The 27,629-nt window shown below is 37.5% G+C and overlaps 1 protein-coding gene, 1 long non-coding RNA gene and 1 other non-coding gene across 6 annotated transcripts in view; 2 read left to right on the top strand and 1 right to left on the bottom strand.

Annotated features, from left to right (window-relative positions):
- Positions 1 to 27,629, top strand: part of DNAJB4 (DnaJ heat shock protein family (Hsp40) member B4) — a 45,373-nt gene that overhangs the window by 2,737 nt on the left and 15,007 nt on the right. Inside the window, exons 2-3 of one of the 4 annotated variants that reach the window (XM_029947291.1) lie at positions 4,062 to 4,120; positions 6,813 to 6,929. The exons of 2 other annotated variants lie outside the window; for them this stretch is intronic. The gene's annotated coding sequence lies outside the window, so the exon portion shown is untranslated. Of the gene's footprint in view, positions 1 to 4,061; positions 4,121 to 6,812; positions 6,930 to 10,438; positions 10,610 to 27,629 lie in introns of those variants that run through there. One more of the 4 variants, XM_029947292.1, reaches the window with a different exon arrangement.
- Positions 16,238 to 16,343, bottom strand: LOC115300530. The gene has a single exon (XR_003912700.1). It is a non-coding gene; the product is annotated as a U6 spliceosomal RNA (small nuclear RNA).
- On the top strand, positions 20,116 to 27,495 carry LOC115298475. Its single transcript, XR_003911764.1, has 2 exons — positions 20,116 to 20,281; positions 27,317 to 27,495. It is a non-coding gene; the product is annotated as an uncharacterized LOC115298475 (long non-coding RNA).

Genomic DNA, 27,629 nt, shown 5'->3' with positions numbered 1-27,629 from the left:
GCACATGTGCATGTGTGGAGGTGGGGCAGAGAGCAATGGAGAGAGAATCCCAAGCAGGCCTGCACTGTCAGCACAGAGCCTGATGCAGAGTCTGAACCCATAATCATGAAATCATCACCTGAGCTGAAATCCAGTCGGACACCCAGCTGACTGAGCCACTGAGGCCCCCCTTCCTATTGCACTTTAAGTCCTATCTCCTGGACTAGTGTACGGGCTCCATATAGTCAGACCACTGTCTCTAAACATTCCTTCCTTTTATTTCACTTCAACCACCTTGCTGTCCAAGATCATTCCTGCCTTTGGGATGTTACACCTTTTTTTATTCTGCCTGGTGTGGATGCTCTCATAGACTTTCTCATGAATAATCTGTCCTCACCATTCAAGACTCAGCTCAGATGCCACCTCCTTAGGTCCTTTCTGACCTCTAGTTGTGCCATTCTACAATCACTATCCCATTGCCCTTTTGTAGCATTTATCTGAAATTATCTTAAGCTCTTGTTTACTTGTTTATTGTTTTTTCCTTTAGAATGAAAACTGGAGATGGAGGACTTTATCTACCTCTCCCATTGACCTGTCCCTAATGTATAGTCTTAGTGTACTAGGTATTTGCTGAGTGAATATTGAAAAAAAAAATCTGCCTGTACATTTTTGTTGGTTTTGTGACCTTGGGCAAGTAATCTAGTTGCTGTGTCTCCAATTTCTCCTCTACATTATGATCACTTGCTTTGCTATCCTCAAATGTGAGCTCTTCAGAAACCAGAAAGTTCTGTACAAATGGAAACTAGTGTTATTAATTAACATGTGGTTTGGCTTCTGGCATTTTATAATCAAGAAAGGATAATCTTTGTAAATTTTTTTGGATTACAGCTATCTTCTTAGTAAAACTCAGGATCATGCAAGAGCAACTGAATTGTTGGAGAAATACCCAGTGACTTTTGATTAAGTTATATGTGAATTCTTAGTCCACACAATCTTTTTAAAGCTATTTGTACTTTGCTGGTTATTCTAGGTAATTTCATTATAACTGATGAAATCAGTATTTTCTTAACTAAATTTATTCCCTTTGCAATGTAAATATTCTTAAACGGGTATATCATAGCTAATAATCTAAAATTGGTTTATTGTGCTTTGAGAGATTGGCTAAATATTTGGCCGGATTATATTTTTTAGTCACACTCTTACCACAGAAATTAGTATTTCATGTTTCATTCTTAGGATGAAGCAGAAGTCATTGTCTTTGAATTTACAGAAGTCAAGCAGGGAGCATTTAGATTCACCAAATAACAGTGAAAACATTAGCAAGCATAATAAAAGTTGGGCTATTAAATGTACTAGCAAGGTCCTTCATTTTACCTTTTGACTTATTGGCTACCAAATAACTGAGTGGTCTTTTTCTTAGGACAACTTTTCACTTTTGGAAAATCTGTGAAATATTAACAGATTCTTATTTTTAGCTCTTGTAGAAAAATAGTGCATTATTGCTTTCTTTCTTCTTTCTTTCTTTTTAGTTGTTTTAGTTTTTTATTTATTTTGAGAGAAAGAGGGATGGAGAGAATCCCAAGCAGGCCCCAGCATGAGCCAGACTGTGGGCTCAAACTCACGAACTTTGAGATCATTACCTGAGTCAAAATCATGAGTCAGATGCTTAACTGACTGAGCCACCCAGGTGCCCCCATTATGGCTTTTTAACAGGTATTTTAGAGTGACAGAATGGTACAGGCTTCCTACTTCACCTTTATGCCCGTCACCTCCTCCTAACAAGTCTTGGCCAGAGGATCTGATAACTTCATGCTATACTCTGGGTCATGTAACCAGGCCAGTGCTTCCTCAGTATCACAGTCACAGCAGCTTCAGGTTAGTTGTGTGGAGGGAAGTGGCCACTTCAGATTAAACTAAACGTTCCAGGATGTAGTTGGGGTGTTTGATCATTAGGCTGGTCATTGGTCTTAATGACTTTTATATCCCTTCTGGCTGAGTTTCTAGAAGTCTGTTTCAGACTGAGGTATGAATGGAAGTAGGATATATTTGCATTTTAGAAGACAAAGTTGTTAACACAAATTGACTTTGGAACATTGTGGAGAACCAACAGCTTCAGCAGTGTCTGAAAATGGAGGCAGTCCCAGATAGTGGAAAGGACTCTGGACTTCCTTCCAGAGGATCTGTGTTCGAGTATGACCATTGTGCCCTTTGGTGAGTCACATAACTTTTTCCTTTTACCAGCATTCCAAAAAGAGAGCAGTTTAATCGGTTTTGAAAAGTAGCCAATAGTAAACGATAATAAAAAGTCTTAGGTAACTTCTGAAAGGAAAAACAGAAGTCACTATGTAAAAACATATCCTCGGTTATTAGAAATTTCTTCTCTGATTTGGTTGCCAAATTTGATAGTGTGTCCTGATTGAAGGGCTGTAAGAAGATTGAAGAATACTAGGATATTGCCCATAATCATTGATTTGCCCTAAATCCAGCCTTTTATCATTCTTATCATTCTCACGTATCCATAACTGCAGAGCCCCCTTTGTGTCACGTACATTGCCTACTTCTTTCATTTTGCTGTTGCTGATTACTTCCATTTTTCCAGAAAATTCAAAGGGCCTCTTTGGATATATATAGTGTTTGGCTAGTCCAGAACTTTCTAGGGATTCTTTTTTTTTTTTTAATGTTTATTTATTTTTGACAGAGAAAGTGCAAGTGGGGGAGTAGTAGAGAAGGTGGGGGGACAGAGGATCCAAAGTGGGCTCTGTGCTAATCGTGAGATCATGGCCTAAGCCAAAGTCAGACGCTTAACTGACTGAGCCACTCAGGCGCCCCTCAAATCTGGGGGCTCTTATTTGTGGTCATGTATTACATCATAGTAATAATAACAATATCACTTATTGATTTGGAATTCCCACTAGATTGTAAGGTCCATGACAGTAAGGGCTATGTCTTTTTCTGTGTCTTTACCGCATAGCACACTCTGAAACTTAGCAGTAGCTAATAGTGGCTAGTATTATATACTGGGTCCTTTTCCAAGTGGTTTACCTGTAATTAATTCATTTATTTTCACAAGGCTCTATGAGATGCTATTAAAATCTCCATTTTGCTATAGTACAGATAAGTTAGCCAACTTGTTCAAGGTCACATGTTAGTAAATGTCAGTGATTTGAACCCAGGCAGTCTGAGTTGAAAGAATGGAAGAATCTATAAAAAGTCAAGTAATGTAATGTATCTCTTTGTAATTTTTATGATATGGTTCACAACTTAATATTTCTTACTTGGATTTTAAAAATACATATTTGCATTTGTTTCTATTAAGACATAAGCGGAAGTTCTTCATGGGAAGGCAGATCTTAATGTAAGGTAATACAAACATTACAAAATCAAAGAACCCATGTATTTATAACATGATACAGGCTTGTTTTTCTGTATTGTTACTTGCATCGGACGGGTTAGTAATATACCTTACTAAAGTATATATAGTGCTTTATGGGTGCCCAGGTGGCTCAGTCACTTAAGCATCTGACTTTGGCTCCGGTCATGATCTCATGGTTCATGAGTTTGAGCCCTGCAATCAGGCTTTCTGCTGTCAGCACAGAGCCGGCTTAGGATCCTCTGTCCCCTTCTCTCTCTGCCCTCTGCCTCTCCCTCTCCCGGTCTACCTCTCCCTCTCCCCAGATAAACTATAGGGCTTTATGGTGTGTTTGTGTATGAATGTGTGTGTGTGTATACATACATACATATTTGGTATAATTAGTGTTATTTTTCAAATACATTGTTCAGGGGATTTGTGTGTTTGTAATCACATCACTACTAGATTGTAAGCATCTTCAAGACAAGAATAGGATTGCTTAATTTTAATTTTTCCCCCATATTACCACACAGCATCTATGATAGTGTTTGTACTGTTTGTCTGCATATTGGATTCCTTCAAAAATAGCCCCCCTCCCGAAAGAAGCATACCAAGAGTTTTAAAATCAGACTCTTCTGAGAACTGAGGGTAAAATTCTTCAGTCTTTTAGAACAATTAATGTTTGAGACAAAGGTTCTTTGTGAAAGTAATATACATTTTCTTTGCTTTTTAGGACCTCCAGTGAAGCGAAAGGCATCTACTGTATGGGGGAAGAGGGAGGGGCTTGCTAAGGTACTTACAGGGTTCTTCAAATTTTATGAGAGAAGGACCATCCTTTATCATACAAAGTGTTTGGCTAGTTGCACACATCTGTTGGTAGCCAGTGTGGAAGCAGGATCTGTCCCTTGACCAGGATCATAGGAGATCTAACACAGCATCATAAAATATATTAAAAAATTGAATATCCATATTTAGTGAAAAAAATGTAGAGCTGACTGCCCTTGCTGATGAGCCCTATTCCTCCCAGCTTCCCCTTAGATTAGGGATGATTCTGATTGAAATTTGGTACTCCTCACAGCATCTGTCTTAAAAAACTGGCCTTTTCCACCCAGTTCTTGAGTGATTTTAGTTAATTCTATAGCACGCATTCCAATAACATAATAAAGCTGATATATAATACTGCAGCATATAATATGTAATAAAACTGCAAAATGTGTAATATATGTTTCTTTTTTTGACCTATGAAAGTTGTTTAAAATTTTATTTATAAAATTTATAACTATATAATTATATATGTTTCATAACTTACTTTAAATGGGTCCTCTACCTATTCCCTAAATGTATTTCCAAATCTGTGTCTGCAGCTACCTCCAAGACTCATCTTGTATGTTGCTTCAAAACCAAAATGTCTAGGGGCGCCTAGGTGGCTGAGTTAGTTGAGCGTCTGGCTTCAGCTCAGGTCATGATCTCATGGTTCATGGGTTCGAGCCCCGCATCAGGCTCTGTACTGACAGCTAGTTCAGAGCCTGGAGCCTGCTTCCAGTTCTGTGTCTCCCTCTCTCTCTGACCGTCCCCTGCTCACACTGTCTCTGTCTCTGTCTCTGTCTGTCTCTCTCTCTCTCTCTCAAAGGTAATAAAAAAAATTAAAAAATTTTTTAAATGTCTAAAAGAAATTCATATTTACTGTTCTTATTCTCCCTTTATCTTGTGGCCAAAACATGTTTATTTTTTTCTTTCCATACTTTGATCATATATTTATACATCAGTTACTTTTACTTCAGGTACATTTATCTTTTTTCATTAAAAGTTTGGCCAAATAATCAAAATTAAAAGTCGTTTTTTTTCATGAACCTTGACCTGACTAACCAATTCCATTGATCATTTACTTAATTCACTGTATTGGTTACAGGGAGCTTAAACATGTTTAAGCTGAGCCCCAACCCCTACTCCCAGAGACTGACTTAATTGGTCTATTTTCTGTATGTATAATAACTTCTTAAGTTGATCCTCAAAGTGCAGCCAATGCTTGAGAACCACTGAAATATAACTGCAGCCCACATGCTCTGTCACACTTTGCTTATTTTTGATGCCTTATAGTTTGTTCTCTAGTTTTATCTCTAGTTTTCTAGAGAACTCAAGGTCTAGAAGCATTTTTCTATTTTTGAACCCTAGTTTTTGTTGATCTAGGCTAGGCAGTGTTTCTTAAAACAAGGGTATATTTGAGAAACACCCTGCATCTGGGGTATTTTTTTTTAAGATGTAGATGCTTGGACCCCACCTGGACCTAGTGAAACATGTTTCAGGAAATCTACATTTCTTTCTTTTTTTAAATAAACATCATAGTCGATTACTCCACTTAGAATGAAAACTGCCCTATTATGCAAAAAGTATTTAATAAATGTGGAATTTAGCTTAATTAAATTTTGTTTCCCTAGCTAGACTTAGTAAATGATCTAAACACAGAGATCATGTTCTCTACCCTTCTGTCTGTAAGAGAGGGCTAGTCAAGGACTAGATATTACTCTTTAGTTTGACCAGAATGGTTTGGTGCTTTTATATTGGTAAAATCCTAATATCAAGTTGAATTGTTTGTTACCATATTAACCACTTACCCACAAAACTAGAATTCAACAAAATGTTGAATATGTGGTTATGAATGTTGGGGGCCTTTGAGACTATATAACATGGAAGATTAGTTTCACTCAACTTTTCTTAGACTAGCAGACTTGAAAAGACCTTGACCATCTAGTCTCTGTTTCTTTCATTTTATGGTGGAGGAAATTGTGACCCAGGTTGCTTGTGAGCCATACACAAAGTGACAAGATTAATTGCAGAGCCAAGACTATAGATTCCTAATCCAGTGCTCTTTATTTCAGCAACAAACTGTGAAACATCAATGATTGGGTTAAGTTTCAGTTGAAGTTTTCTATTTCTTAGATACTAAGGGAAGAATTTTTGCAGAACCAAAAACATCTTGATTATTATTTGTAATGAGGACATCTACTTTTACTCACAACATTTACATTTTGAGATAGATTATTGAAAGACAGGATCTTTGCCAAAGAAATCCTTAACTGAAAATGGATGGGTTTGAGATGTAAAGCCCACTTGGCATACAGTTTTGTTGTTGTTTTTTAGTGTGACTTTGCTTCTCTCTCCTGACATTTCCATGTCTCTATTTATAGCCAGTGATCTCTTTGGAATTTGCCTTCTGATTCTGTTTTTTCTTTTATGTTGCTTCATATTAACTGATATTCTCACTTTGTTTTTGTTAAAATATATTTGATAGGACTTGAAAAGAAGGAATTAAAATTTTTAGAAGCCTCTGAAATTATTTTTTGTGATTTACCGTAATCATTGTTTATAACAAGTCGTCTAGTTGTAGTACTTAATGAAACAAGTACTAACTTTTCAAGATAGAATGGTAGTTTATTTTTTTAAATTTAAAAGCATATGAAAACTACAATACATTTCTTTTATCCAGGACAGGTAACACATACTTGGATTCTTAACAACCTTGCTCTTTAATGATGATGTACTTTGACAGAAGTGAAGACCAAGAGATTTTTGCGTAGAGCCTTAAAAGTGGTACTCCTTAAGGGTAGGAATTGTTTTATTTACCTTTGTGATTAAAATAATACCTGTCATCCATAGGTGGTTATTTATTCAATTCAGGAAAAATGCTGGGCACTGTTCTAGGTGCGGGAGATACCTTAGTGAACAAAATAGACAAATATGTTTACCTTCAGGGGGCTTATTCTACTGAGTGAATGTTGAATGAAACCATGAATCACTGGAAAGACTCCATTTTTGTTTTCAGGTAGTTCTTTATGTCAGTCTAAAAAAGAATGTGGGGCACCTGGCTGGCTCAGTCAGTAGAGAGTTTGGACTCTTGATCTCAAAGTTGTGAGTTCACGCCCCACACTAGGTGTAGAGATTACTTAAAAATAAAATCTTAAAAGAATAATCTGTAGTTTATTAGATAATGGGGTGAAGAGTTGGAATGGAGAAAGTTTAATGATCAGATCATTTATTCATTAAACATTTACTTCTGAGAGTGAGTATGTAAAATTATTTGAAATAATCGTATAATTGCCAGTTATTGTCATCCTGATTCTCATTCACTTGTGTTCTGTTTGCAGCCCTGAGTAAAGGCCTCAGTTGCTAGCCAGGCCGCGTTCAGAGAACTCCATCTGAAAGCAGATACTCCTGAGTGCCTCTGACGGCCCTGGCCAGGAACCCCATATTCAGCAAAGTTTCTTATTTATTGTCTGTCCTTCATACCTGAGTGTGAGCTCCTTGTGTGTTTTAGTTAGCACTGTATCCCAAGTTCATAAAATAATGTGCCACATAGTAAGTGTTGGTAAATATTAACCAATCAGTCCCTAAATACTTGAAATGCAATTAATTCCCTTTCTATTCACTACAGCCTACATCTAGTCTTCATCCAGACAACTCAAAAAATAAAAATCTTTAATTCCAGTATTCTTAAGACCTCATATCACTTTAGCTTGTTTACTAATACACCCTATCTGTTCTAGTCTTTTCATATTTCCCCTTTCTTTCAGTCTTTGTTACTTCCTGGCCTTAGTTTGCCAGTCACTTCAAGAATTCTCAACTCTTGGGGCACCTGGGTGGCTCAGTTGGTTAAGCGTCCAACTTTGGCTCAGGTCATGATCTCACAGTTTGTGAGTTTGAGCCCCACATCAGGCTCTGTGCTGACAGCTAGCTCAGAGCCTGGAGCCTGTCTTCAAAAATAAATAAAATATAAAAAAATAAAATAAAAGAATTCTTAACTCTCATTCCCCTTCTCTTTCAGTAGTGTCTACACTTTAAATTCACAATTATTTTTTTAATTTTACAGAGAGAGTGCACATGAATAGGGGCAAGAGGCAGAGGGAAAAAGAGAATCTTAAGCAGGCTCCATGCTTAGTATGGAGCCCAATGCGGGGTGTGATCCCATGACTCTGGACCTGAGTCTAAATCAAGAGTTGAACATTCAACTGACAGCCACCCAGGCACCCCTAAATCACAACTCTTTTAAGTTTATTTTGAGAGAGCATGAGTTGGAAAAAGACAGAATCCTAAGCAAACTCTGCACTGTCCATGTGGAGCCCAACACTGGGTTTGAACCCACAAACCACGAGATCATGACCTGAACCGAAATCAAGTTAGATGCTTAACCAGCGGAGTCACCCAGGCACCCCTAAGTCCACCACCGTTAATCATTTACTATACACATTGGAGTTAGGTAAGCTTCAATTCACCATTTGTTACCTAGGCATGAAGTTATTTAACCTTGCCACGTTTAACCTTTATTGAGTTTTCGTTTGTTTTTAAATGTTTTATTTTCATTAAAATTTTTATTATTAATTTTTCTTAGGTTTATTTATTTATTTTGAGAGAAAGAGTGCAGGGAGAGAAAGAGTATCCCAAGCAGGCTCTACATCATCAGCACAGAGCTCCCATGTAGGGTTTGAACACATGAACTGTGAGATCATGACTTCAGTCGAAGTCAGATGCTTAATCAACTGTGCCACCTAGGTGCCCCTAAACTTTCTTTTTTGAGTTTATTTTGAGTATGTGTGCACGTGCACATGCACTTGCTGAGGAGGAGCAGAGAGAGGGATTGAGAGAGAATCCCAAGCAGGATCCCCGCTGTCAACGGAGACCCTGATGCAAAGCTTGAAGTCGTGCACCACTAGGTCATGACCTGAGCTGAAATCAAGAGTCATGCTTAACCAACTAAGCTACCCAGGTGCCCCTTAAATCTGTTTTTTATTTTTAAATTAGACTCTGTGCCCAATGTGGGACTCAAATTCACAATCCCAAGATCCGGAGTCACATGCTCTACCCACTGAGCCAGCCAGGTGCCTGAGTTTGTTTGTTTTTGATATCCTAAGCATTGCAATGAAAATTAAAAATGAAGGGTGCCTCGGTGGCTCAGTTGGTTGAGTATCTGACTTGAGCCCAGGTCATGATCTCACAGTTTCTGAGTTCAAGCCTCACATCAGGCTCTGCTTGGGATTCTTGCTCTCCCTTCTCTGCCCTGAATGTGCTCTCTCTTTCTCTCTCTCAAAATAAATAAACTTAAAAAAATTCATTTCTCTAAAAATTTTTTTGATGAGATTATTGTAATCAGATACTATTTCCCATAAGTAATGAAAACCAATATTAAATAATAACCCAAAAATCCAGGCATTGAGTGTCTCTAGGGCTAGTTGATTTAGCAGCTCAGCAATATATGAGATACCCATTGTTTTTTCATCTTTGCCCTCTGCCATCCTCAGCATGTATCTTGCTGCTCCAGATGATTGCATAAATGTTGCCATGGTTCCCAATGTTGCAGTCATAACTAAGTGGAAGAAGAAAGTTTCCTGTCTTTAAAAGCAAGGAAACCTTTCTACTACTCCCTTCCCATGGACACCAATTGGACTAACCTTGTGCTGACCAGAGTTGAATCACAGGCTTACTCTAGCAAGTAACATACTTGGTTTTGAATAATTAAGATTCGTCTCCTGGGGATATAGTGAGAGGCCTCACCTTTTTAGTAATAATAGTCATTACTGCTGAATTTGTGAATCTTAGGACTCTGTCCTTGGATCTTTTTTCTATCTATATTAACTCTAGTATAATCTCTAGCCTTGAGGTTTTAAGGTTACCTCTACTCCCAGTGATTTATCTTCCATCTGGACTGCTTCTATGAATACTTGACTCCCATATGCAACTGCCAATTAGATACTACCATCTGTAAGTTTAATAGGCATCTTAAATTTAGTATGTCCAATATTGAACTCCCCAATTCCCTACCCCTCAGTTCTCCTATCTTCCTATATTAGTCATAGCAATTGCATTCTTTCAGTTTGCTGAAGCTGAAAAACCTTGTCATTATTGATTTCTCTCATATCCCACATCTGATTCATCAGGAAGACCTATTGACTCCACTTTTAAAATAAATAACACTTTCACTGCTATATTATAGTTCAAACTATCTGAATTACTGCAATACATTCTTATTGGTCTTCCATCATTGCCCACGATCCTTTCTCACTCTTAACACAGAGCCAAAGCAATCCTGTCATTCTGCATAAAATGCTCCAATGACTTGTCATCTTCTTTCAATATTAGCCAGTCTTTAGTGGCCTACAAGGCTCTACACCATCTAGCCACTTACTATTTCTCTGACCATATCCCCTCCCCGTCTTTCTGACACAGCAACATCTTGCAGATGCCTGGCATTCCCTCACCTCCAGACTTGGACTTGATTTTTCCCTCTACATGGTATGTTCAACCCCCACAAATATACATAGCTTTCACTCTGTCATAGTACAAATGTCAATTTATCTGTGAAGCCATTTTTGGCCACCCAATCTGAAATTTTGTTTTTAAAAAATTTTTAATGTTTATTGAAATTTTGAGAGAGGGGGTGGGAGAGAGAGAGCACATGTGAGCATGGGTGGGGGAGGAGAGAGAGGAAAACGCAATCTAAAGCAGGCTCCAGGTTCTGAGCTGTCAGTACAGTTCATACTGTATCCCCAGATACCTAGAAAGATGCCTTGGCAAATGGAAGGTTCTTAAAGTGTTCGTAAAGATGGGCGCATGGGTGGCTCAGTTGGTTGAGCTTCCAACTCTGGGCTCAGGTCATTATCTCAGTTTGGGTCAAGTTCGAGCATCTCATCAGGCTCAGCCTGTCACCACAGAGACTGCTTAGGATTTTCTTTCTTTCTGTCCCAGCTCCACTCGCACTCTCTCTCAAAATAAACTTAAAACTTTTTTTAACTTAAAATGTTTGTAAAGAAATAGATATCCATTCATCCTGATTTCTTGGGTTTGGCTGGGTCCAATTTACTAATCTTTTACTTGTTTCTGATCACTTTGCCTTTCTGTTTCCATAACGGCTATTTCAGACCATCACCATTCCTATCAAATGCCCTGTTTTTCTTCTAAGCTCTTTAGTGGTGGATGTCCTTTTACAATTTTTCTTAGAGACACCTGGGTGGTTCAGTCAGTTAAGCATCCAATTCTTGATTTCAGCTCAGGTCATGGTCTCATGGTTTGTTTGAACCTTGCCTCAAGGTCTGCTCTGAGAGCACAGAACCTGCTTAGGATTCTCTCTCTCTCTCCCTCTCTCTCCCTCCCTCCCTCCCTCTCTCTCTCTCTCTCTCTCTCTCTCTCTTTCTTTCTGTCCCTCCTTCTTGCTCTCGCTCTTGCTCTCTCTCTCTCTCATTGCCCCTCCCCCATGTGTGCACATTCACACACTCTCTTTCAAAAATAAATAATTTTTTTAAAAGAACATTGATACCATCTATGAACTTCTTGGTCTTCCTAGTCAGTCATCTTGCCTTCTAATTTATAAATTTATCTCTATTTACTTTCTGTTAATCTCAGGTCCCACTTCTCATTTTGTTCAAATTTTATCTACTTTTACTCTTGGTACCAAACCTTCCTATCCTCTCTGAACCTTACCGAAGCAATCATTTCTTATGTATTGTATTTTTTATATATCTCCTTTCCCTCTCTATTGTTTTCTTCCTTTCTTGACCATCTTCAAACCTCCTTTATTCCTTTCCTTATATATCACTCTCTCTTTCCTTCAGATGATTTTCTAGAACTGTTTAAATTTACTATTCCATTTTCAAATCCCTCTTATTCAGTTCACCGGATTCTGGCTTTTCTTTTCACTGCCTACAATTCCATCTACCTCCCTTATAGGATTGTGTAAGAAATTAAATGAGATTCTGTGTGTTAAATTTTTAGAGTAGGGCTTGTGCATAGTGCTTTTTTGAGCGTTTACCACGAATACCTATAACTCTTGAAACCAAAATCATTCTTTTGTGGGCAGTCCTCTACTACTTTTGACTTTCCTATATCCTTCATGAAACAGTCCTCCTTGGGGTGCCTGGGTAGCTCAGTTGGTTGAGCATCCAACTTCAGCTCAGATCATGAACTCCCAGTTTGTGAGTTTGAGCCCCGCATTGAGCCCTGTGCTGACAACTCAGAGCCTGGAGCCTGCTTTGGATTCTTTGTCTCCCTCTCTGTTCTTCCCCCACTTGCACTCTGTCTCTTTCTCAAAAATAAAGATGTTAAAAACTAAAAAGAAAACACTCCTTTTGGTTTTGAGACACCAATGGTATCATGATGCTTTCAGCTCCAAGTAACAGAACCTCTCTAACAGTAAGTCCACTGATGGGTGGTTTCTGGATTGATTCAGAGATGTAACAACACTTGAAAACTCTTTACCCTCTACCATTCTCACTGTGTCGTAGATGTTTACTTTTAGGGTTGTAAGGTAACAAGCATCATATTTTCATTATCCAAAAGCAGAAAGTCAGTGCTCAGGTAGGTATTTCTTTATAAGGAGGTGTGTCTGCGTGAAGTTCCCCAGAGCATTTCTCTTACCTCTCCTTGGCCACCCTTGCACCAGTTACTGGCAAAAGAAAATGTGATTACTATGATTGATTTAAACTAACCATGTCCTTTCTCAGGACTGGGGAAGCTCACCCTTCCTTGGGTTCATTATTTTGGGAGAATTTAGATATCTGTTAAGCCATAAAGAAGATAGGAATGGCTATTTGATTCATAATCAGTAGTATCTGCCATTCCATTCTTACCTGGGTAGTCTCTTCTTCTCAGTGCTTTTCATCATTTCCTCTTGAGTGATGTACCCTTAAATGCTGCGCATCCTAAAGCTGTCTTGATTCTTCCAAAAATTTTTCTTCTTGGGGTATCTGGGTGGCTCAGTCAGTTAAGCTATTAACTCATGATTTTAGCTTTTACAGTTTGTGAGATTGAGCACTGGATCAGGCTCTGTGCTGGGACTGGAGTCTGCTTAAGATTCTGTCTCTTCCAGGACACTGGGGTGGCTCAGTTGGTTAAGTGACTGACTTCAGCTCAGGTCATAATCTTGTGGTTTGGTTCGTGAGTTTGAGCCCCGCGTCGGGCTCTGTGCTGACAGCTCAGAGCCTGGAGCCTGCTTCGGATTCTGTGTCTCCTCTCTCTCTCTGATCCTCCCCCACTCACACTCTATGTCTTTCTCTCTCAAAAATAAATAAATGTTAAAAATATTTTTTTAAAGATTATCAGTACTAGTATATCATTATACAGTTGATTATTCACCAATTCTGTACTTTCATATTTGCCCTCACTAAAATGTATTTGTAACCTTGAAATCAGTATTTGAGATCCTTTCCTGGTCGTTTGCAGATATATGCATAGGCAGAGCAGTAAAAAAAAAAAAAAAAAAAACAGAAAAAATATGTATCCATCTATCTATCCATATGTTCCCAGTTGAGGTCCAAACAAGGCAGTGCTTAGACTTATTTCAGCTCTCATAAACAAGTCTTTGTGATCTAGTTAGAGTATTTTTGCATTTTTATGCTTTTTGTTGGGGATTTCACTGTTTAAATTAATGTTTCTGCATAGGGCTGAATTGCTGTCTAGTGTTCCTAGGCACAAGATGGCTATGATGTGAGAGAGTATACATGTGTTAAGATTCATTCAGGTACAAGTTATAGTACTATTGGCCATGGGTTCAATATTACATTAAATGAGGTATTAAGCAAAAACATGCATAAAACAAGGTTTTGTACTGATTGCTTAACCCTGCCATTTCGCTTGTATTTGCTAATTAATACTATTATTTGCTAATTAGTATTAGCTCATTAGTATTTGTTAATTCAGCATCCATGAAAACTTTATAGAACATATCTATGGGAAATAATGAAAATCGACTACTTTGTGGGTAAATCTGATTTTGGGAAACAGCCAAAGTCATTTATGGCCAGGAGGGATGGGTTAGATGAAGATGGTTAAGCTGGACAATATAGAGGTATTATGATTAAAGTCTTTTCAACCTTTTAAAACATATTCCCCCTTTTGCTAAACAGATAGCTTACCTCACCATCCTAAATACTCTAATATATTCCCCTTAGCAGATATGCCCAGGTTAAGAATTAATATATTATACAAGTTTTATTTTGCCATCAGCCAGGCTGATGTTTTTTAGTGGAAGCTGTATTTATAGTGAAAACTGTAGTTTTTTATTTTACCTTTTTAAAGTTTATTTCTTTTTGAGAGAGAGAGAGATGGGGAGTGCAAGCCAGGGAGGAGCAGAGAGAGAGAATCCAAGCAGGCTCTGCACTTTCAGCATGGAGCCCGACGAGGGGCTCGAACCCACAAACCATGAGATCATGACCATGACCTGAGCTGAATGCAAGAGTTGGACACTTAACTGACTGAGCCACCCAGGGACCCCAAAACTAGGTTTTTAAAAGTTTGCTAGATATAATTAAATTTTACTGTAGTTTTTCGACTTCCCTCTCCCTCTAGTCAAGAATAATTCATATAAAGCAAGGGTTGGCAAACATTTTTTGTTAAAGGCAAAACATGTACATGTTTAGGTTTTGTGGGCCATAGTCTCTGCTGCAACCCCTCAACTCTGCCACCGTATAGTGAAAGCAGCAATAGACACTAGGTACTACTTTATATATTTGTATTGTAAACTCCCAAGGGCAGGGATCATGCCTTCTACTGTTTTATATTTCATGGTATATAACACAGGAGGGCCTCAATAACTGTTGCCTTGAGTCCCTGATAATAAAAAGACTACATTTTAAAATATTAAAGAGCCAAATACTAAACACCATCCATTTAAACTTTAGTTATTCTTGAAACCTATTTTTCTCTTTAAATGTACTTCTTTAAGCAATTACAGGTGTTCGGGCTCATTTTATTTGGAATTAGGCAAGTCAGTGGCCTAATTTTATAGTAGTTGTTGAATACTATAGAATATGTTGGCTTATTTTATATATTTCCTAATACTTAATATTTGGTAGGTTGCAATAAGATGCTCCAATCATAGTTGAATCATGGTAGCAGTGGTTTAATTATGACTTAATGGATGTGACATATTATAAAGATATTTGATAGTTTGGGTTAGGTACTGATTTAAATTAAAAGAAATAATTTGAGTTATAAACATTTGGAAAGCTAAACAAACCTACTGGATAATCAGTTTATTGCAGTGTTGGCTAAGATTCTGACAATTCAGTGAAATAGCAGCCTGTAATCTTCTTTCCTGCCTCTTCTCTGTGCTACAGATTTTTTTATTTGTGCTATTTGTCTTCTGAAGAACTGTTAGTTTCACTGTGGCTATACTACTACTAGCCTTTCTCTAGCCAGCCAATTAAGTTTTCCAAGGATTCTGATGCCTTTTCTGACTTCTTACGAGAAGAGAAACTTTAGAAAAGAATAAAGTGAAAATCACATAAATTCCTCATTTCCTAGTTTTTCTTTTACTTTCAACATTGTAAAAGTATACACTAAGTAAGCATGTATAAATGGAGCCATTTGGCACTATTTCACTCTAAATGTAAAGTTATTTAAAAAAAATACAAGCATGTATTTCTTAAAGATAAAAAATGGGCATGCCTGGGTGGCTCAGTTGGTTGAGCATCTGACTTTGGCTAAGGTCTCATCTCATGATTGATGAGTTCGAGCCCTGCATTGGGCTTGCTGCTGTCAGCACAGAGCCTGCTTCAGATCCTCTGTCCCCCTCTCTTTTCCCCTCCCCTGCTCTCTCTCTCTTTCTCTCTCTGCCTCCAAAATAAATAAACATTAAAAAAATTTTTTTAGGATAAAAAATAATGGAATACTATTGGGGTACCTGGGTGGCTCAGTTGACTAAGAGTCCAACTTCAGCTCAGGTCATAATCTTATGGTTTGTGAGTTCAAGCCCCATTTAAAAAAAAAATGGAATACTATTTTTCTACATTAACGAGGTAAAATTGACAAAGTTGTAAGGTATTTAGAGTGCACACTGTGATAATTTGATATATGTCTACATTGTAAAAAGGATTCCTCCCCTCTAGTTAATCCACACCTCCATCACCTCACATACTCAGCTCTTCTTAAGATAGTAAATGCTTCACAAATTTGCATGTCATCCTTGCACAGGGGGCTTGCTGATCTCTCAGTGTTATTCTAGTTACAGTATAGGTGTTTTTGAACTGAGCACTGGGATACTATTTTATAAGTCATAATGGACTTTTCTTTAGAGTGCATCTGGTAAAGTTTAATTTCCCCTAAACATGCATGTGAGAGATGTGTATATGTGATATACTTAAGTTCACAGGTTGAGGTTTCTGCAACATTAGATCATAGCACCGGTCATTAGGAACGTCTCCAGCTACACTGGCTAACACAGTGGTCACTAGCCACTGAAACTAAGGGCCTGAAATGTGGCTATCTGAATTGAGATGTCTAAGTGTAAAATTAACAGCAAATTCTGAAGACGTAGTACCGAAAAAAGAATGTGAAAGATCTTATTATTTTCATATTGATTACATGTTGCAATGACAATATCTTGGGTTTATTGGGTTAAATAAAATACATTATAAAAATTAATGTCACTTTTCACTTTTATTAAAATGTGGTTTCTAGAAATGTTTACATTACATATGTGGCTTGCATGTGTAGCTCACTATATTTCTGTTGAATAGCATTGCTTTAGATGATATGATCTTTTTTTAATGTTTATTTTGAGAGAAAGAGAGAGAGAGCTTGTGAACACGTGGGTGGGAGGGGCAGAGAGAGGGAGAGAGAATTCTAAGCAGGCCCCCGCCTTGTCAGTGCAGAGCCCCACATGGGGCTGTATCCCACAACCGTGGGCTCATGATCTGAACCAAAATCAAGAGTTGAGCGACCAACCAACTGACCACTCAGACACAGTGGTACCATATTTAAACATAGTCAAAGTGGTAGCAACAAATATCAATTTATAAGATTCAATTAAAATAACCTAAAATTCTATAGTTTTTTGGTTCTCTGATTCAATTTTTTTAATAAATTTTTTTAAATGTTTTATTTATTTTTGATATAGACAGAGACAGAGCATGAAAGGGGGAGAGGCAGAGAGAGAAGGAGACACAGAACCGGAAGCAGGCTCCAGGCTCTGAGCTAGCTGTCAGCACAGAGCCTGACGCGGGGCTCGAACCCACGAATGTAGGATCTGACCTGAGCCAAAGTCAGAGGCTTAACTGACTGAGCCACCCAGGTGCCCCCTGATTCAATTTTGAAAAGTAATATAGAGAACACTGTAACTGATTCCAGACTGCTTGGAAAGTATGAGATTAGCTCACTTTAGGTTCACTAGTCTTCTAGTAAAGCTTTTCAGTGACTTCTTATCAAAGAGGGTAAGAAAGGTAAGTTGTTACTGGGCTATTTTATTAGGATACTTTTTTTCTTTATATAAGGAAAGCCCTATGAGGAGGAGGAGGTCTTTTTTTTTTCTTGAGGAGACCCCATGCACAACTTGGGGCTCAAACTCACAACCCCAAGATCAAGAGTCACTTACTCTACTGACTGAGCCAGCTAAGCACCCCTAGGGTACACTTCAGTACCATCACAGAATAAAATCAGTTCTATACTCCCAAAAAAGAGGAAAAAAATTTAAGTTTTTATTTATTTAAATAATCTCTACACCCAATGTTTGACTCGAACTCACAACCCTGAGATCAAGAATTGCATGCTCTTCCAACTGAGCCAGCCAGGCATTCCAGGAAATTATTATTATTAAAAAGTTTGTTAATGTTTATTTATTTTTGAGTGACAGAGCACAAGCAGAGAGACAGGGAGACCCAGACTCAGACAGAGGGGCAGAGAGACAGGGGGACCCAGACTCAGAAGCAGGCTCCAGGGTCTGAGCTGTCAGCACAGAGCTTGATGCAGAGCTCGAACCCACAAACTGCGAAATCATGACCTGAGCCGAAGTTGAAAGGTGAACTGACTGAGCCACCCAGGCATTCCTATTGTTGTTGTTGTTGGTATTATTATTATCCTTATCATGATTTATTATTATTATTTTTTAGAGAGATAGAGAATGCACACTGGGAAGAGGGAAGAGAGAATCTTAAGCAAGCTCCACGCTCAGCATTGAACCTGACATGGGGCTCAATCCCACAACCCTGGGATCATGATCTGAGCTAAAATCCAGAGTCAGATACTCAACCGACTGAGCCACCTAGGTGCCTTAAGTTTTTTTTTTTTGTAGACTCCACACCCAGCGCAGAGCCCAACATGGGGCTTGAACTGACTTTGAAATCAAAAGTCAATGCTTAGGGGTGCCTGGGTGGTTCAGTCAGTTAAGCCTCTGACTTCGGCTCAGGTCATGATCTCACGGTTTGTGGGTTCGAGCCCCACGTCGGGCTCTGTGCTGACAGCTCAGAGCCTGGAGCCTGCTTCTGATTCTGTACCTCCCTCTCTTTCTGACCCTCCCCTGCTCACGCTGTCTCTCTCTGTCTCTCAAAAATAAATAAAAAACATTAAAAAAAAAAAAAGTCAATGCTTAACCAACTGAACCACTCTGGCACCCCAGAAATCGTTTTTTAAAAAACAAAATATTTCTGGTTCAGATAACTCTAGTAATTTTTATAAACTTTAAAAAATGTTTGTTTATATATTTTGAGAGAGAGAGAACATGAGTGCAAACAGGGAGTGGGATGGAGAGCAAGAGGGAGTGACTAAGAGGCTACCGTGCAGACTTTGTGCTGTCAGCACAGAGCCCCATGCTAGGCTTAGTCCCACGAACCATGGGATCATGACTTGAGCCAAAATCAAGAGTCAGACACTCAACCAACTGAGCCACCCAGGTACCCCAATTTTTATAAGCTTCTTAAAGCCGTTTCACGCTAACATTATTTTGAAGGCCTATACTTTTAAATTTTATTTCAGGTTTTTTAAGTGTTTGTTTTTGAGAGAAAGAGGATGCTGGAGAAGGGCAGCAGGGGGGCCGGGGAGACAGAAGATCTGAAGCAGGCTTCACCTTGAAGGAGAGAGCCCAATATGGGGCTCAAACCCATGAACCATGAGATCATGACCTGAGCCAAAGTCGGGTGCCCAACCAACTTAGCCTCCCAAGTGCCCCCCTACCCTCGATTTTATTTTTGAGTAATCTCTATACCCAACATGGTGCTTGAACTCAAAACCCTGAGATGAAGAGTCATACACTCTATGGACGGGGGTGGCCAGGCACCACAGTACTTTGACATTTAAAAATTTTTGTTGTAAACCATTTTTTTTGTGGTGACCGTTAAGTCAATAAAATGTAGAATGAAATAAAGTGTGTATATTCTATTATAGTGCTCCCTGAAGGAAAAGTATTACAAAATAAAGCAATGACACAGTATAAAACTTGAAATCATTGGGGATTACCAATATAACTATACTGATAAAGTGCTGGAAGTTCTGGTGGTACAGATGGTAGTCCAGGAAGGATTATGATTGATAAAGCTCTTGCTACTTTATAGGTTAGTTTGACATCTTTTATTGGTGTTCTCGAAGCTTACAAACACTAACGAAACTTTGTTAAGAACACCGCTTCTTAAGAGAACCAAGAAAGTAATTTCATTAGCTTCAAAGTAAATTGATACATAAGAAATGAAAATATCAAATATCTTTTTTTTTTAATTTGTCTTAGGGGACCTGCCTGGCTCAGTCAGTAGGGTGCAATTCTTCATCTTGGGTTGTGAGTTTGAGCCCCACATTGGGCATATTGTTTACTTAAAAAAATAAAGTTTGTTTCAGAGGTTGGGTGCATTCAGGGTGGTATGGCCATAGACAAATAAGTTTGTTTTAAAGACCTAATGAACTAGCACTTTTTTTTTTTTTAAGTTTATTTATTTTGAGAGAGAGCACGAGCTGGGGTGGGCAGAGAGAGAGAGAGAGAGTGAGAATCCAAGTAGGCTCCAGATGTCAGCACTGAGCCTGATATAGAGCTTGCCCCAGTCTCATAAACCATGAGATTATGATGTCAGCCCAAGAGGCAGATGCTTAACTGACTGACCACCCAGGTGCCCTAGTCCCTTTCTGAAGAACATGAAGGAGCAACCATTAAGTTAAAAAAATGACATTCAAAACTCTCAACAATCTGACCATAACTTTCGTCATCTTCCTAAAGTGAGCCTTCCTAAATCCTATGCTTTAACCTGACCAGTCTTTTTGCTGTGTACACATACATTTTATGCTCTTTTTCTGGGCTTTGTGTTCTTGACCCAAATTGAAAACTTTCCCTGTGCCCCTCTTCCTTTCTAAATTCTATCAATCTTTCAAGACACCCCTCATATTTATCTTTTATAGATCTTTTCCATACCCACCCCTCCAGCCCAAGATGAGTATATAATTAATATTTGCATAGTATTTTATTTTTGTAAAGCTCTTTCACATATTTTCTTACTCTCTGTTAATTTAATGAGATAGATGATGTTATCCATTTTATGGAATAAGGGAATTGAGTCTCAGAGAAATAGTCATTTTTCCAGAACTTCACATAGATACTAGATTACGAAGCTAAGAATCTTAGAACCAACTGCTCTTGTTCCAAATTTCATGATCTTTCCTTGTGGCTTAATGGTCCCTTAAATACTATAACAGTTACATAACACACTTTGAAGCTATTGTTAAATTGTATCAAACTATTTATCTTGATTGTTAAATTGTAGGTTTGAAGGGATATGTACAGATTATACATATGGAAAAGGTGAAGAGAACTGAATACATCTCAGTAGAATCATATAGGTCATTAAGCTCTTTACCATTCCATTTGCTTTTCTGAAAGCATCATACCTTTTTAAAAGTATGATACCTAGGGGTGCCTGGGTGGCTCAGTCATTTGAGGTTGGACTTTGGCTCAGATCATGATCTCATGGTTTGTGAGTTCAAGCCCCATATTGGGCTCTCTGCTGTCAGTGCACAGCCTGCTTTGGTCCTCTGATCCCCTCTCTCTTTCTGCCCCTCCCTGACTCGTTCTCTCTCTCTCTCTCTCTCTCTCTCAAAATAAACATTAAAAAAAAGTATGATACCTAGACATCCTCCTTTTCCTCTACCTGTTTTATTGTCAAATTTTTGGTATAATTCTTAAAAAAGAGCTGAACAGAGGTCTTTCCTGACCATCTTGGCTAAAGCAATTTTTCTTCATCAATCCCTGTCTTAGTAACATTAAAGTTTTTTCTTTAAAGCACTCCAAACTATCTGAAATTATATCACTTCTTTATTAACTTGTTTCTTGATTATCTTCTTTCACTAGAATATGAGTTGAATTAAAACAAGGATGTTCTCTAGTTTATAACACATAGTAAGCACTCAGTAAATATTTGCAAATGAGATACTTTATACATGGACAATATGGTATCACTATAACATACATCTTTTAAAAAGTTTTAGAATATTCATCAAATACTATAAAATGTGCACTCAAATGCTATTGACTGCCTAATTCCAAATATGAGTCTAAATTACTGTAATTACCTAAATAAGGACGTTTAATAGTCAAAAAAATAGGATTTCTAGAACAATTTAAATGGCATTTAATGTCTTAAAGACATTTGCCTTAAGTTTACTTATTCTGTCTTATAACCTAGATGGAGTAAGAAATTAATGTCTTCAATATTTTTCTATGTTTTCTATTTTTTTCTAAAATTTTCTAATTTCTTCTATTTTTCTGTTTTTGTACTCATGATAAAATTTTTAGGTATTTTAACTTATGCTTGAAGTCTGAAATCTTTTCACAGAAATGAAAATTTGGCATCTGAGTTCTAAATTTACAACAAGCAATTTGCTGTAAGAAATAAATGATATGGGCACCTGGGTGGCTCAGTCAGTTAAACATTCGACTTCGGCTCAGGTCATGATCCCATTGCCTGTGGGTTCAAGCCCTGTATTGGGCTCTGTGCTGACAGCTCTAAGCCTGGAGCCTCCTTCAGATTCTGTGTCTCCCTCTCTCTGCCCATTCACCTTTTGTGCTGTCTCTCTCTGTCTCAAAAATAATAAATAAGTGTTAAAAAAAAAGAGATGATAATTTCTATAAAAATTCTCAGGCTTGGGGCGCCTGGGTGGCTCAGTTGGTTGAGCGTCTGGCTTCGGCTCAGGTCATGATCTCACGGTTCGTGGGTTTGAGCCCTGCGTAGGGCTCTGTGCTAACAGCTCAGAACCTATAGCCTGCTTCGGATTCTGTGTCTCCCCACTGCCCCCCCCCTCTGCCCCTTCCCAGCTCACACTCTGTTTCTCAAAAATAAATAAAACATTAAAAAATAAAGAATTCTCAGGCTTAAAGGCATTTTAGGAAAGTATAACCTGTAAAGGTTAAATATGTATCCAGTTACTTCATGGTCAAGTTTGATTATATGAAATTATTTAGATATCTGATATCTAGAAGTAGACCAGGTAATAGACGCAGTCTGGTACTCTTTAAGTGTAAATAGAACAATATCTACTCTAGTTTTAAGAATAAATATCATAGCTCACTATTAGATTGCTAGCTAGAGAAAAGCTCTTTGAAATCTTATCACTAGTTTCAATATCATATGTGTATGCATATACAAAATACATACGAGAGAGCACATGGAAGTGTTTTGATAAACTTTATTTTATGAATGTGAAAATTCAAAAAGAAACGTCTGAAAAAGGCAAAGGGCATGACCTTAGAGACTGCCTGAGGCCTTTGAGGGTGACTCTAGTTATTTTCATACTTTGTAACAAGTAAAACTTAACTGAGTAAAGGGTGATCTCCAAGTGGCAGCAAAATGCTTTGTATAGTTTAAACTAATGAAAACAGTTTATATGGATATGTCATCACATACATTTTAGTGTTTCCCACTGTGTACTAATTCTCACAATAACCTTTATGACTTAGGAATTCAGAGAAATTAAATGATTTGCCTAAATAACTCACCTATTAAGTGGCAGAGCTTGGTTATAAAGAATTTAAATTCTTCATTCTTTAGACATTTGTCGCCCCTTCATGCTGGTCCACTAATAGAAATTGAAGATTCAGTGATAAATAATAGTTTCCCTTAGGCAACTTGCAAATTCGTATGATTGAGGTATATGTGACATCAACAGAAACTAAAACTGGAAAGATCTTCTGACTCTAAAATCAAAGATACATATTTTAAGGAGCACCTAGCTGGCTTAGTCAGTAGAGCATGCTTGACTCTTGATCTCTGGGTCGTGAGTTCAAGCTCCATGTTGGGTGTAGAGATAACTTTAAAAGGAAAACATTTTAAGAATGCAAACACTGCACCTTTTTCCATTCATTTAAAATTTTTTAAGTATATTTTATTTTTTTAGAGCAGTTTTAGGTTCACAGAAAAAGTGAGTGGAAGGTACAGAGATTTCCAGTAAACCTCCACATGTGCACAATTCCCACTCCCCATTATCAACATCTCCCATTAGATACAATATTTATCTATAACTGGAGAACTTGTACTGATAAATCACTATTACCCAATATTCATGATTTATATTAGGGATCACTTTTGGTGTTGTATATTCTATGATTCTGGACAAATGTAAAATGACATGTGCCCACTATTTTAGTATTATACAGAATAGTTTCACTGCCCTAAAAATCCTCTGTACTCTGCCTATTTGTCCTTCCCTTTCCATTAACCCCTGCCAATCACTGATTTTTTTTTTACCATGTCCATAGTTTTGACTTTTCCAGAATGACATATATAACCTTTTCAGCCTGATTTCTTTCACTTAGTAATATGCATTTACGGTTCCTCCAATGTCTTTTCATGGCTTGGTAGCTCATTTCTTTTTAGTGCTGAATAACATTCCATTGTCTGAATAACCACAGTTTATCACATTCACCGACTGGAGGACATCTTGGCTGTTTCTAAGTTTGGGCAATTATGAATACGGCTGCTATAAACATCCATGTGCAGGTTTTTGGGTAGATTTAGGTTTTGAGTTCCTTTGAGTAAATACCAAGGAGCATGATTGTGGGATTGAATGATATGTGTATGTTTAGTTTTCTAAGAAACCATTAAATTATCTTCCAGAGTATACCATTTTGCAGTACCACCAACAGTGAATGAGAATTCCTATTACTCTACATTTTTGCCAGCATTTGGTGTTGTTAGTGTTCTGGATTTTCGCCATTCTAATAGTTGTGTTGTGTTGTTTTTATTTGCACTTCACTGATGACTTTTGATATGGAGCATCTTTTCATATGTGTATTTGCTATCTTTATATCTCCTTCAGTGAGGTTTCTTATGAGGTCTTTGGCCCTTTAAAAAATTTTTTTTATTAAAAATTTGTTTTCAACGTTTGTTTATTTTTGAGAGACAGAGAGGGACAGAGCATGAGTGGGAAAGGGGCAGAGAGAGAGAGGGAGACACAGAAGCTGTAGAAGGCTCCAAGCTCTGAACTGTCAGCACAGAGCCTGATGCGGGGCTAGAACCCTGAACTATGAGATTATGGTCTGAGTGGAAGTTGTATGCCTAACTGACTAAGTACTGTTTTTAAAATTTTTTAACATTTATTTATTTTGCGGGGAGGAGAGAGAGGGAACATAAGCTGAGGAGGGGTAGAGAGACAGGGAGAAAGAATCTGAAGTGCTAACAGTGCAGAGCTTCTCTAAGGGGCTCAAACTTAATAACTGTGAGATCATGTCTTGAGCCAAGATCAAGAGTCAGATGCTTAGTTGACTGAGCTACCTAGGCGCCCCTGGCCTGTTTTTAAAGAAATGTTTATTTATTTTGAGACAGAAAGAGAGAGGGAGGGAGGGAAGGGTAAAGAGAGAGGGGGGGAGAGAGAGAATCCCAAGCAGGCTCCACACTGTCAGTGCAGAGCCCAACATGGGGCTTGAACTCACGTACCATGAGAACATGACCTGAGCCGAAATCAAGAGTCAGATGCTCAACGGACTGAGCAATCTGGGCCACCCCTCTTTGGCCCATTTTTTTTTTTAACTGGGTTCTTTGTTTTCTTGTTGTGGAGATTTAAGAGTTCTTTATATATTTTGGATATACTCTTTTATCAGATATGCTTTGAAATATTTTCTCCCAGTCTGTGGCTTGTTTTCTCATTCGCTTGACAATGTCTTTCTCAGCAGAAAATTGTAATTTTAATGCAGTCCAGTTTATCAGTTATTTCATGAACTGTGCCTTTGGTATTTTATTTAAAAATCGTTGCCAAATCCAAAGTCATCTAGATTTTTTCATATGTTCTAGGAGTTTTATGGTTTTGCATTTTACACTTAGGTCTATGATCCATTTTGAGTTAATTCTTGTAAAAGGTCTGTGTCTAGATTCATTTCTTTGCAAGTAGATGTCCAGTTGTTTCAGCACTGTTTGTTGAAAAGACTTTTTTTTCTCCATTGTATTGCCTTTGCTCTTTTGTCAAAGATCAGTTGACTATATTTATACTTGTCTATTTCTGGGCTCTCTGTTCTGTTCTGTTGGTCTATTTGCCTGTTCTATAACCAATACCAGTCTTGATTACTGTGTTTGAAACACAGTCAATGTATTTGAAATTTGCATTTGAAATACAAGTGTATGTATTTGAAATACAATGAATGCTAAGGTTTAATGATTTTAAATTATAACGGAGTCAAGATGAACAAGTAACAAGTATTAACTGGAGCATTTGGAAAGAGCCATTTATTCTTAGTTGGACAGCTGTTTTGTGTGTGGATGAATAATGCTTGTAAATGAGGACATTTTATTATCCTTATGGTATAGTAATTTTTCATGGGAGAAAGTTCTTCTAGTTCATATGAGATCATTGTTATCACAATAGTACCCAATACCTCCATAGTCCTCATTATGTACCAATCACATTTAAGTGCATCACACATTTATCTCACTTAATCCTCACAACAGCCCTATGAAATAGATGTTGATGTTAATCCCATTTGATAAGTAAGGAAACTGAGGCACAGAAAAATTAAGTCCAAGGTCCCACAGCTAGTAAGTCATGTTGTCAGGACTCTAACCCTGCCTGTCCAGCTCTAAAATCTGTGCTTTTAACCACTACACAATCAGTATTCCCTGGTGCCACCTTAGCAAAGTTTATAACCACCATTCAACTATCTTTAAAAAAAAAAACACGTTTATTTATTTTGAGAGAGAGAAGAGATAGCATGAGTGGGGAAGGGGTAAGGAGAGGGAGAGAGATAATCCCAAGCAGGTGCTGCACTCTCAATGCAGAGCCTGACATAGGTTTCTATCTCACCATCCTGAGGTCAAGACCTGAGCCGAAATCAGGAATTGGACACTTAACCGACTGAGCCATCCAAGTGCCCCATCACCATCTAACTATCTAAAGCACTGTGAGAACAATGTGTAAAAGAGCCTCAATGTGTAAAAGAATATCAGGGAATGGAAGTCACAACTTACTAAAGTTAATCACTTGATGAGAAGTTTCCGAACTAAATATGCCCATTTAAGAATTAAATATTGACAGAAAAAGTTTTCAACAAGAGCATCAGTAAAATATTAGAAGTCATTTAAGTGATGATCTGAATTTTAATAGTAATTTCTTCTGAGATTCTAGAAGGCATGCTGTCTTTCTTTGTATTAATGTATTGGAAAGTGAGAAATGATTTGTGAATTGGAGAAGAAACTTTTTATTGTCTCTTAATAGAGCCAAAGTAGAAGGTGAAGATGGTATCAGTTGAATGACTAGCTATGTACTTTTAGGATTTTTAGTGGTTCAAGTGCTATCTTTAGCTCTTATATCTAAACATGTTTAATATTTGAAACTGTGATTATACAATCAAAAGTAGTTTCTGCAAAAATAACTATAGTTACTATGAAAGCATAATATCACAAATAAGTAACCTTTATTAAAGTAGTTGGAAAAAATATATAATGTCATTAGAATTTTTACTGAATTCTGGCCCATATCTTCCTAAAATAGAGTGACATACTTCCTCCAAATATATTATTGGGCCCAAAACTGTGAAACCATGTTAAAAAAATATTTTTGAAAAATAAAATAATAAACACACTTAAGTTTTCTTAGTTGAAAAATTAAAATTTCTTAAAATACATTAGAGCTTTACTTCAGTTAGAAATAATTATCCCTATCCCAGTATGAGAACTTAACCTTGTAAACTTTAAACATTAAAGAAAAGAATATCTTTGTAATATTAGTTATTTAATTAATTAATGTACTTACTTACTTCCTTGTTTCTTTTTAAAGTAAACTCTACACCCAGTATGGGGCTGGAACTTATGATCCCAAGATCAAGAGTCACAAGTTCTAACAAAGGAGCGAACCGGGCGCCCCTGTAATTTTCTTTTAATAAAGAGAAGAGAATTGTGTTTTCATGGAATAATCTAATTAATGTTTGAGTTGTAAAATAAAAATTTTTAAATACATATACTAGTTTCATATCTTTGTTAAAAATATAGCAGCCTTAAAGAAATTTAAGGGAAAAAAGTGCATGTTTTCTAACTCTGGTTCTTGTTATCCAAACTTTCTAATATATATATACATAAGCAAGGATCTGATT

Source organism: Suricata suricatta, chromosome 8 (assembly GCF_006229205.1).
Source record: "Suricata suricatta isolate VVHF042 chromosome 8, meerkat_22Aug2017_6uvM2_HiC, whole genome shotgun sequence".
Classification (NCBI taxonomy): Eukaryota; Metazoa; Chordata; class Mammalia; order Carnivora; family Herpestidae; genus Suricata; species Suricata suricatta.
This window is presented reverse-complemented; position numbering and strand designations above follow the sequence as displayed.